The sequence below is a fragment of the Microcebus murinus genome, chromosome 1 (assembly GCF_040939455.1).
Source record: "Microcebus murinus isolate Inina chromosome 1, M.murinus_Inina_mat1.0, whole genome shotgun sequence".
Classification (NCBI taxonomy): Eukaryota; Metazoa; Chordata; class Mammalia; order Primates; family Cheirogaleidae; genus Microcebus; species Microcebus murinus.
Window position 1 is genome coordinate 75,908,562 of NC_134104.1, and position 11,535 is coordinate 75,920,096.

The 11,535-nt window shown below is 42.3% G+C and overlaps 1 long non-coding RNA gene across 1 annotated transcript; it reads left to right on the forward strand.

The window, feature by feature from the left end:
• The first annotated feature begins 681 nt into the window (after positions 1-681).
• Positions 682-9,482, forward strand: LOC142873747 (uncharacterized). The gene is made up of 3 exons (XR_012921716.1): positions 682-1,078; positions 1,322-1,400; positions 9,157-9,482. It is a non-coding gene; the product is annotated as an uncharacterized LOC142873747 (long non-coding RNA).
• Positions 9,483-11,535: the final 2,053 nt, after the last annotated feature.

Genomic DNA, 11,535 nt, shown 5'->3' on the forward strand with positions numbered 1-11,535 from the left:
GTTCTCTCCCTTTCTCCCTCTCCCTTTTTCTCTCTCCCTCTCTGGAAGCATTTACAATTTTCTCTTATCTTTGATATTCTTAAATTTCAGCATAATCTGTGTCTAGGAGTATGTTTTTCCTTATCTTTTCTCTCTCTTGCTCTCTGTGGGTCCTTTCAATCTAAGGCCTTTTTATCTTTTGTTAATTTGGGTGGAATTATCTCCATTATTCCTTCAACTATTTCTTCCTTTCCATTTATAACTATTTTTTTTCCTTTCCGAGACTGCTTTTACCTTTTATATCTTGACTTTTACATTTTCGATTTTTTTTTTTTTTTTTTTTTTTGAGACAGAGTCTCGCTTTCTTGCCTAGGCTAGAGTGAGTGCCGTGGCGTCAGCCTAGCTCACAGCAACCTCAGACTCCTGGGCTCAAGCAGTCCTGCTGCCTCAGCCTCCCGAGTAGCTGGGACTACAGGCACGAGCCACCATGCCCGGCTGATTTTTATATTATATATATTAGTTGGCCAATTAAATTCTTTCTATTTTTATGGTAGAGACGGGGTCTCGCTCAGGCTGGTTTTGAACTCCTGACCTTGAGCAATCCGCCCGCCTCGGCCTCCCAGAGTGCTAGGATTACAGGCGTGAGCCACCGCGCCCGGCCCATTTTCGATTTTTAAAATAATTTTCTGCTGAGGAAAATTCCTCAAGCTGATCTCCCAGTTCACTAAGTCATTCCTCAGCTGAATCTTTTCTACTAGTTACCATCATTGATTGTCTCAACTATTATATCTTTCACACCCACTGTTTCTACTTGATTCATGTTATGGTTTCTTGGTTTCATTTTATATTGCTAATATTATCCCCCCCTTTTTTAAAAAAAAAAAAAGTATATGTAAATTCTTGATCTGTCACTTCTTAACCTTGGGTTTTTATGGAATCTGTAATTCAGTGTACTATTTTTCTTCAGAAATATTAGTGCTTCTCTTTTGACCCATGAGCTTCCAATTCTCTAGGGTTGTAGGCTACTCTGTCCAGCAATGCTGATGGCTGAAGGGCTGAAGGCCAGACCTCCACCTGCACTTGCCCTGATGAGTTCAAGGTAGGACATGGGATAAAGGACACGAACCTACAGTTGGAGGGTTCCAGGCATCAGACACCAGAGCTTATCACTCCTCACCCCAGCAAACAGCTCCTCCATGTGTGGATGTGTTCTTTAAAAAGAATTTGCATCTAGAAGAGGAGATTGTAATTCACCAGCCCTGGGGGTTTAGAGGGAGAGAGTGGGGCAGAGACTGCTTGAGACTAATCAACCTCAGTTGTTTTCTTTCTCACTTCCCCTCAGGCAGAGCTTCCACACAGCCCTGTTTCACCTGAGGAGCCCTTATTCAGGAGGTCTAAGTTCCAGCCCTCTGGGTCCCAAGGTAACGGGGATGCGATGAAGGAGGAGAGATGAAAACTGAGAAGCAACAGCTCCTTTGGTTTTTTCCAGCCTCAGCAGCCTGGATACCTTCTCCTTTAGGCTATGACCATCCCAGATACACACACTTGGCAGTCAGAAACAGGCTCTATGTCCCCAGGGGTTTTTCAAAGCTCTTTCTGTGTCTTAAAATTTCTCTCTATGGTTCCTCAGAGCCACTAGGTCAGGCTAGTTCAGCATCTTCTTAAAAATCCTACTTGACTTTTCTTTCTTACAAGTTGCATGCTCTTTGACATCTGCCTTCCTTTCAAAGGTAGTACCCCTGGGACAGCACTGCACTGGGTGCTGGTGTTAGTGGGCGCACTGGGCCAGCTCTTCCCTGAGCAGGATGAGGTTTAAGTGCATAAGGCAAGTGAAAGGAGCACTGACCACAAGTCGGGGCTGGTCTTGTGTTCTCATTTGATCATTGAGTCGCTGGGTGGCCTTGCACAAGTCCATTCACTTCCCTGAGCTTCAGTGTCCTCTTCTGAAAAGTCAAATTAATAAAACACTGAACTCACTGAGCTGGTGCAAATTCAGATGAGAAATTAGATGGGACAGGACTTTGTAAATTGCAAGATGAGGTGATTTTATTGATCATCTGGTGGCAGGGGAAGGAGTCTTAGGCTAGGAGAAAATTCACTTTGCCAATCTTAAAATTTTACCAAGTGTTGGCCCTGCTCAAAAGCCTGATGCAACTGAACACTCTCTTAATATAGAGAATGACGAATGTGTATTTGTTGCCAGGGTTGTCACATTCTTCCAAGAGTGCAGACTTTTATGGGCCCCTGGAAGATCTGCCGGGGTCTATTTCTGAGGACGGGAACATTGTGCCTTGTTGGCAAGGCTTGTTAAACCAAGGTCACTTGTGGTCAGAAGAATCTGGGTCTGTCTTCGCAATGTCGGGGATGAGGCATCAAATCCAGTTTGCCAATTTGGATTCACGGCTTCTGCTAAACTTGGTGCCTTTTGCTTCTTTGTTTGACGGGGGTCTTTTTCCAGTTTAGTTAGAGAAGAGAGATGTGGGAGAAGAGAATGGAGCAGGTCCAAATCAAAGACAAGTAGCAGAGGTGGATATGAATAAGAATAATGTGTTCTTTGAGAATTTATACAAGGACAAGGCTAATGAGACTTTGTTTTCAATTACTTAAAATGTAGTTTGTCATTGAAAAGATGATGTAATGGCTTTAAAACAGAAAACAAGCCAGAATCCCAAACCATATCCAACTATTTGTATTTTTGCACATTCTTATCTATTTCTTGTCTTTTCATCATGCATGCATAATGCATACTTCATTTTATGGCCTGAATTTTTTTTCACTTAACATTATATAATAAGCATTTTCCTTTTAAAGTTTGCATTTTAATGACTAGATAATATAATTTTTGATACTCTTTTATAATTAATAAAGCCATTCCCCTATTTTGGGACCTATGAGTTGCCTTCATTTTTTTGTTGTTGTTGTTGTTTGCTTGCTTTTTTGCTATTGTAGTGTCAGGAACATCTTTGTGCATTTTCCTTTTTGCTGTTTTTGAATTATTACCTTTGTATGAATTCCAAAATTCCTAAGGATCAGATGGATAGGAAAATATACCCAGGCATCTTTATGACTCTTATATATTGTTTCTAAAAAAGAAAAGAAAAACTTTCATGCCTTTAATGCTTGCTCAAAGTTTTTTTCTACTTTCATATGTGTTTCAAATTTTTTTCATTTGTACTTCTCTGCTTAACAGCAAAGTTTAATGCTTTCATTCATTTACGGTTTTTTCCAAATCATATTATTAAAATTAAAAAATTATCTGCCATAAATTTTCAGAACTTTCTGAAAACCCCCAGAATTCCCCCCAAAAATATTTCCTAAGAAACTCACACTTTCAAATTAATTAGATATAAGTGTTTTATGGCCACAAAGCAGAGAGAAGTGTGAAGCTCATTTGTCTCTTATTTATCTTGTTAAGTGACTTTCATATGTAATTCAAGTCTTATTGGGAGTGTTTTAAGAATATTACACACAAGACATGGATACTACCCCCAAAAGGTTTCCATTCCTGTAGAGCTATTGTCATATCACTGACCAGGATTCAAAAAGTACACAATGTTGTAAGAAAGGACAGAACAAGAGCTATGGGATTCAGAGAATGGAGAGATTATTTCTAGCTTGAGTGATGGCATGTGAGGACTCAGAGAAGGCTTATTGGAAGAAATTGCATCTGAGCTGAATGAATAGGATCTGAGGTAGGGCCTATTTTAGGGCAGCAGGAGGAAGTGTGTTGGTGAGAACTTTTTACCCATTTTACAGGAGGGGGTTCTTGAGATGTTAACTAAGTCTTCTAAGTTACAGCTACTCTTCTTCAGAATGGAAAATGGAGTCAGGCAGCAATGGGCAACCCATGGACACCAGTTCACATGAAAGGGACAGGTTTCCATGTACGTGTTGACTTTAAAAGCAAACTTGAAGAAAGAATAAGTGGCTAGTTTCAATTGTCTCTACAATGTTACAATACTATTGTATATTTTGAAAGACCTAAAATTTCAAGAAAGCCGAGTGCTTCCCAACCCCTTCCCTGGCGTGGCACAAAAGAGACTCATGGTGTGTTTGTGTTATGCTGGGTTAAGCAGAGAGGCTACTGGATAGTGGAGCCCGGTGGTCCAGAACCCTGGCTGCTTCAGGCCCTACTGATGGTCCAGAGGCTAAGAAGATCAATCTCTGGGTACTCTCAGAATCCATTAGGCAAACACCACATGGGGAGTTCTGCAGGTAGATAAAGATGATTAATAAAAAGTGTCTACACCTAGTCAACATAATAAATAATCAATGAATTGGGCAGTGAAATGGGTAAAGAAAAAAAATTATTATGGCCCTTGATTGGTCCTACCTTCACCAGTCTGTCTGACATAGGATAGAGAAATGTCCAGTATTACACAGGAAATAGCAACAAAACCCTGGAATTTTGACCATCTATGTCAAGATAAGTTTCTTTTTGAGTTCTCTTCCAAAGAGCAACCCTTCAGTCGCACTTTGTTTTTTCTCTAACAGAAGCTGTCTCAACAATAGATTAGACACAGATTAGAATAATAGAACCTCGTGGATTGAAGGTATCTCTAGGGGCTTCTAATTCAGCCTTCTTTCTTGAAAGATCCCTTTGATAGTGTCTCTGATAACCCATTGCCACCCACTAACAGCCCAAGCTTGAAAAGCATCCAGAGACAGGAAATTTACCTATGGAACATCTTAAGGGACTAGCTGATGAGAATAATATTTTGAATTTAATTGATGGTCTCATTTCAGTGAGTTCAAAACAAGGGTTCATATAATGCTCACATCCTGCAAGAAGAAAGGTAGCAAATAGATTTCTTAGGATCCACATTCAATAAATACAGGAATTTAGTCCGTGTATTTGTTTTACTTAAATTTGATTTACTTAAATCCTCTCTTGTTTCAGAATTGTTTCAACTAGACATGGTACATTGGTCATCTAGGGATTCAATATAGTATAGCAGTTGAAAGGTTAGAGAATAAGTTAAAAGAAGCTCTTGGAATAATAAAAAAATAGATGTGCATGGATATGTTAAAAAAAAGTTGCACAATAGGATACAGTGCTTTTGTGGAAAAATTCCTGAAAACCTTTGGTGCACTACTATACTTATTTATTAAAAATTCTAGCAGCTGTGGTTTTTTTTCTAAATTAAGGAAATAAAGCAGTCTCATGAGCTAATGCCACATCAAAGTTATAGCATGTTTCAACACTTCAGTGTCATGTGTTGCCAGAGTTGAGTTTTCCAGGAGCCCTGGCTAGCCCCTCTGTTCTTGGAGGCAGACGCTGGAGTGGTCACCAAGGCAGTGGATGTCAGAAATTCTTGGTTCTCCTTCCAGATTGTGGTGAGGCCCTGAATACACTTTTTCCCACCTCAGTTTCTCTGGCAAGGCCCTTTGCCCCATAAAGGAGTTGTGGTCAAATGGAAATATTTGAAGGGTTGCCATGTGGAAGAGGGATTTAGGCCTGTTCTGCATGGTCCCATAGGATAGAACTTGGACCAAAGACTGTCACTGCTGCAGAGAGATGGATTTGGGCTCTATGGAAAGATGAAATGTAAGGAAAATAGGTCTCCTTATCTACTTAGCACTACTTCTTACAGGACAAACAACCTCATTCACACTATTTAATCCTTTCAACAACTCACGAGGTAAGTATTTTTACCAACTAGGAAACCGAGACCCAGAGAGGATAAGTAGCTAGATGAAGATTACACCACTATTGGGTGTGCCAGCACTCAGACTTGGCTCAAGCCAAGACTTACACTTCATCAGCTGTGTGGACTTATCTTATGGAATCAACCACTGAGTTATATTCCCTTGAAGAGAATGGAGTAGAAAAAAACCCTCAAAAATAAAACATTTAATGAGCAATAGGTTACTATGGGATTTATGAATGGTCAAAATGGGCCTAGCATCTATAAAAACAAAGATTTAGGATTGGAGATAGAAACATTTGCCCAGGAAATGCATAGGCAACTACAACCTGTGGGAGGGAGGGATCATTCTCCTGGGCAAACCCAGCCATTTTACAGAAGACGCTTGTTTTAATTAAGGAAACTGTCCACTTTCCCTTGAAAAACTTTCTAATAATCAGAACTGCACCAGAGAGAACTGGCTGCCTTGGGAGTCAGTGGGACCTTGTACCTGGGGACATTCAGGCAGAGCTTGGGTGTGCACATGTTGAGGTAGAATAAAATCAAGATATGAAGAGCCTAAGCCTTCTTCTACACCAGTGAGTCTATAATTTCCTCTGTGCAGGGTGTCTGACCTAAACTATTAACAAAAGACAATGAAAGGGAACAAGTTGGAGGAAATTAGGAAGAGGATATCACAGTCTATAACATATTCAGGTGTCTACAAATTTTTGCACATGCAGAGTAAAGACTAAGGATCCTGAGTAAAAATGAGCCAAAGGATTCTGGCCAAAGGATCCTGAGTAAAAATGAGCACTTATTAGCCTCCTGAAGAAAGAATCCCAGGCAGTAGGAGAGTTGGTCTTCCTATTCCAACTCTGTCCAAGAAGAGGAGAGAAGATCTTCCCTTTGTGACGTTGTAGAAGAATGGATATTATGATCTAAAACCATAATAATGTGAGGTCAGAGAAAGGAAGTAATTTCTCAGCAAAACAAGGACAGGCTGTGCACAGGACCCCAAGTTTCCAGACTCCCAGGCTTACTGAGGCTCTCTTTGCAGAGCAGCGTGGCCTGTTAGTCTCCATTCTGGTAAGGATGTCATTTTGTCCCAGGCCATGGCCCCCCTGGGGCTGGTTGGCTCATCTCTCACATATCTTACTCATTTGAACCCCCACATCCCCATTGGGGGGGGTCCGCAATCCATCTTTGGAACTCCAACCTACTTTCCTAAGTTGATTTCCGCTATTCCCATTTACCAAGTAAAGGTACTTAGCTTGCCTAAAACTGCCAGTTAGAAATAGCAAGTGTCAGCCGGGCGCGGTGGCTCACGCCTGTAATCCTAGCACTCTGGGAGGCCTAGGCGGGCGGATTGCTCAAGGTCAGGAGTTCGAAACCAGCCTGAGCAAGAGAGAGACCCCGTCTCTACTATAAATAGAAAGAAATTAATTGGCCAACTAATATATATAGAAAAAATTAGCCGGGCATGGTGGCACATGCCTGTAGTCCCAGCTACTCGGAAGGCTGAGGCAGAAGGATCGCTTGAGCCCAGGAGTTTGAGGTTGCTGTGAGCGAAGCTGACACCATGGCACTCACTCTAGCCTGGGAAACAAAGCAAGACTCTGTCTCAAAAAAAAAAAAAAAAAAAAAAATAGCAAGTGTCTCTGAGATCATCTATTTTAATCCTGGCATTTTACTAATGAGAAAATAAGAAGGTCAGAGAGCAGTAAGTTGGTTTCTCAGTCACTGATGAGCATTTTGCGAGGTGCCTGTTACATGCCATGTCTGATGCTAGGAGGTGCCGGGTGGCTATGACAGTCTTTGGAAACTGGGCCTCTCCTCCTGAGGAACCCACAAAACACTGAGTTGTGGGGGCATGTGGCTAAGCTTAAGAAGCAGGAGCTGGGACTCCTGGGTGCTGGTGTTTCATCATGCCGATTCACAGGCCGCCTTGATGCAGACCAATCTCTTTTCTAGGCTTCTGTTCCTCTAATTACACCATGAGGGGTGAATGTTTTCCACATTTCTCCTCTCCAGGCTGGTGAAGTCATGGCACGATTAGGGTTCGGGAACTTGGGAAGGGGAACGCAGAGATGCCAGAGGCATTGCGGTATGTTTGGCAGGGCCCTGACACGTGTTCTGCCCGTGTACTCCCCTAGTCAATTGGAAGGGAAGGCCTGGGGAGAGAACGTGGAGACTGGGGTGGGGGAACCAGATGTTCCACTGGGCTTGATGTTGTAGTACTGAAAACAGACTTGGCCCTGGCACATGCCATATCAAAGGGACCCTCCCTGAGTGATTCACCTCCTGTGGGAAACTCCCTTTGCCTGGACTTGCTCCTGGAGGGCAGGGCCCTTGACTTCCCTGCTCTCAGTACAGTGCCCAGCTCACTGCAGGCACTTGACAATGGGGCTCGTGTTGTGTGTTTGCCTCCTCAAAGGAGCATCGTGGGGCAACAATAGCCCACAGGCTACTCACTTCATTTTCTCTGTTTATAAAAGTGCATGTATTAGATAGACTTGCCTTTTTTTAAAAAAATGCATATTCATCCACTCCTTTGTGAAGTATTTTGAAGTACCTGCCTGACAGTGCAGGGGGCTGCAGCTGTTTTGCAACAAAATGGGGAGGGGTTCTCCAGTACTGTGGGGTAATGTGAAGAATATTAAACTGGAAGTCAGGAACCCTATATCTAAGTACTGGCTCTGTGCTGGGAGACCTGACATGAATCATAGACATCTGTATATAGCACTTTAGAGTGTAAAAAGTCCTTTCTATATATGTTTTATATATATATATATATGTATATATATATATATATATATATGTGTGTGTGTGTGTGTGTGTTTATATAGGCTTTACAACAGCCCTCTGCATGTGGCATTATTCCACGATGTCTTCCCATTTTCTAGAGAAGGAAAGTGAGTCTTGGGGAGTTTAGGATGCTTCAGGATTCCAGAGGTCCATGGCAGTGCTGGACCTTGATATAAAGTCTTGTCACCTCAGAGCTTCTTGCCACAAATGTTCATTTGACAGCCTAGATCCCAGGTTCGCTCTCTGCAAACAAAAGTACTGGACAATCTCAACAATCCTGTCCGACTTTGATATTCTGTGGTTCTGTGGTTCTGTGGATGGGGTCAGCTACATTTTCTCTCTAATGCTATGTGTCCTTATCACCTGAGTTTAGGATTATGTCGCCGTGCTGTGAGATAGAGAGAGATAGCAAGGGAAAAAGTGTCACCATCACCATTACCTTGTGAGGGTGGTGTCAGAGTGAGAAGGGGACTGGCTTTGGAGCCAGATCAAGGCTGCAAGAAATTTTGTCTCTTTTGTTTATTATTAAATAGTAGTGAGACTCTGGACAAATCACTATAACTTTTTGAAACTCAGCTTCCTTTCCTGAGTTTCCAAACGAGGGCAAAGATACTGGCTTTGCATGTTGATGGTTATGAAGATCACACGAAATTGCTTTTAAAAGGGTGATGCTCTTATTACCTGTAGGCAGGTAGTGATGCATATTAAAAGTTAGTTTCTTGTCCTTACTTTTGTCTGGTAGATATGAAAATTCAGCCTGCTGTCAACAACAAAGGTTTGCTTAATTTCATGCGGCCCTGACAGTATAAGGTATATCTTCTGGAAGGGGATTTAAGATCACTTGCACTCCTATGGAATTGGTGTGTGCCCGGGAGCAACGGAGAACAAACGTGTATAATTTGGTTGGAGAAAAGAGTCATGGTCACAGCCAGAAGTACCGCTGCATGTGAAAAACGACTTAGGAGACGCTCGTTTTCCTTAGATCATGTAAATTATTCATGTTATTCCATAATATATCTATGTTTACTTTTGTATTAAAACAGTTTCTGTCATAGAGCAAACACTCAGTAAATATTTGTTGAGCAAGTGAATTAATTTTTGAATGAAAAATAATGTTTTAAAGTGTTTACCACTAGGTAAAATTGATGTTCCAGGAAGATTCACCACACTTAACCGTGGACTCCAGTATCTCGCTACATAACCCCTCCCTTCTAACCTGAGGAACACGAACCCCACAGAGATTCACTCTTTATTCTACAGCTGAGACATCTAGGCTCACGTATGTAAAGTAGCAAATGCTGAGTTGGTCTAAAACCCAGGTTTCCTGGGTCCCATGCCAGGCCCACACCACCGGACCACATTGCTTTGCCCTCAGATTTCAAGACTTTCAGCTTCTCTTGAACATCTGCTTTGTTGGTTCCTCCACATGCAACAGTTGGAGGTTAGAATTAAGCTTTCAGTGCTTTGCTGGGGCTGTGTTTCACAATTTTGACAAACAATCCATTTGTCCATGTTTGTTTTCGGGATCCTCTATATTAACTGTTTGAAAAGTACAATTTGTGAAAGGCTTTATGACTGTTTTGATTATTTCTTCCATTTTTGTCTACAAAGTATTTAAGTAAGAACATTTTTGTGTTTGGGAGAAAAATTCCAAATCTGGCCTTGTTTCTGAGGAGACAGTGCTGAGTAGAAAACTTCTTAGCAAGATGTAGTCCCTAGAATGACAACCTGAACCCTTGCATTTTGTCCCTTTCAGGGACCTGTAGCATACCAGTTTTCCTATTTGGGCACAATCTTCCCTGAAGCCCAATCCAGGAAACTTTCCAGACAGAGACACCCAGTTTTGTTAACCTTGCTGCCACCTTTTCCAAGATATTCACTTCCCACCATACCAAACATTTCCTCCTTCTTCCTTTCACCACTCCTCCCCGCCCTCCCACAGATCTCTTCCTCTGCCCAGCATTTCCCTGGCTGTCAGAACTTGTTTCTTGTTGGTTGCTTGTCTCTAAGCCTGGATACACCTCCCCTCCCCCGCCCCCCCAGTGCAGTGTTCTTGACAAAACAATGTGTTGTGGTGACGCAATCGCTCTAGGTGTCAAAATAATTAGGTAATTAAAGCAAGGGAAGGTCAGGGTTTCTTCTGTCTAGAAAGACAAACACACACACACACACACAAAGAGAAAAGCAGAACACGGAAACTGATTTCACATCTCCTTTGTTTCTCCCTTGCTATTTGGCCTAATCCAAAAACTCAGTACCTAGGATTGATTCTCTCAAAGCACTGGACTAAGAATGCACCTGACCTAGAAGGAGTGGCAAGTTTGAACACCAAGGGATAGAACATTTTTAAGGTTTCAACACACCCTTCCCTGTTTGTTTTCACACCAGCCCCACCCTAAGCTCCTTCTGATGCAATGGCACCAGATAGTGGCTCAACGCCATGGATGGGATATTGCTCAAAGGGGTCTGTGGGTGCTAAGGGCAAAGTCTCCTCCCAGGAAACCAAGCCCTCAAGGTTCTGTTCCCTTGGCTCTTTTTTGTTTGGTCACTCAACACTTATTAAGAGCCTTCTTTATTTTAGGGATTTTGCCAGGAGCATGGGATGCGGCCGAAAACGGTATGAATGAAATGGCCCCTGTCCTGGAGTTCACTGTCTAGTGAGAAAGTGAATATACAGGCAAATATGATAGTCTGCGGGGATGGTAGGGCTCCACCTGAGGTCTGAAGAAAGTTCTGGAGGCCTTGGAGGAGGACGTGACCAAACCCCTCTGGGGGCTGGGGGGTTCTAAGAACAAGTAACAGAGGAGATGACATTTGAATTATAACCTCAAGGATGAGTAAGGTTTCTCCTTACTCAGGAGCAAAGAAGGTGTTCTAGGCAGAGGAAGAGCATATTCAAAGGCAGGAGGGATGAAAGGGCATATTGTTTTCTGAGAATGTGAAATTCATTAAGACTAAAATTAAAGCTCTGATGGGGGAATGGGGAGACATAGCTATAGGTTGGTTGGTGCAAAATCGGGGGTGTCGTTAACAAGATGGCTGTAGTGTGGCCTGCCTCGATGGCAAGAGGCTACCAATGGAGATTTGGGGGCAGGGGACACATGAACAGATCTGTGTCATG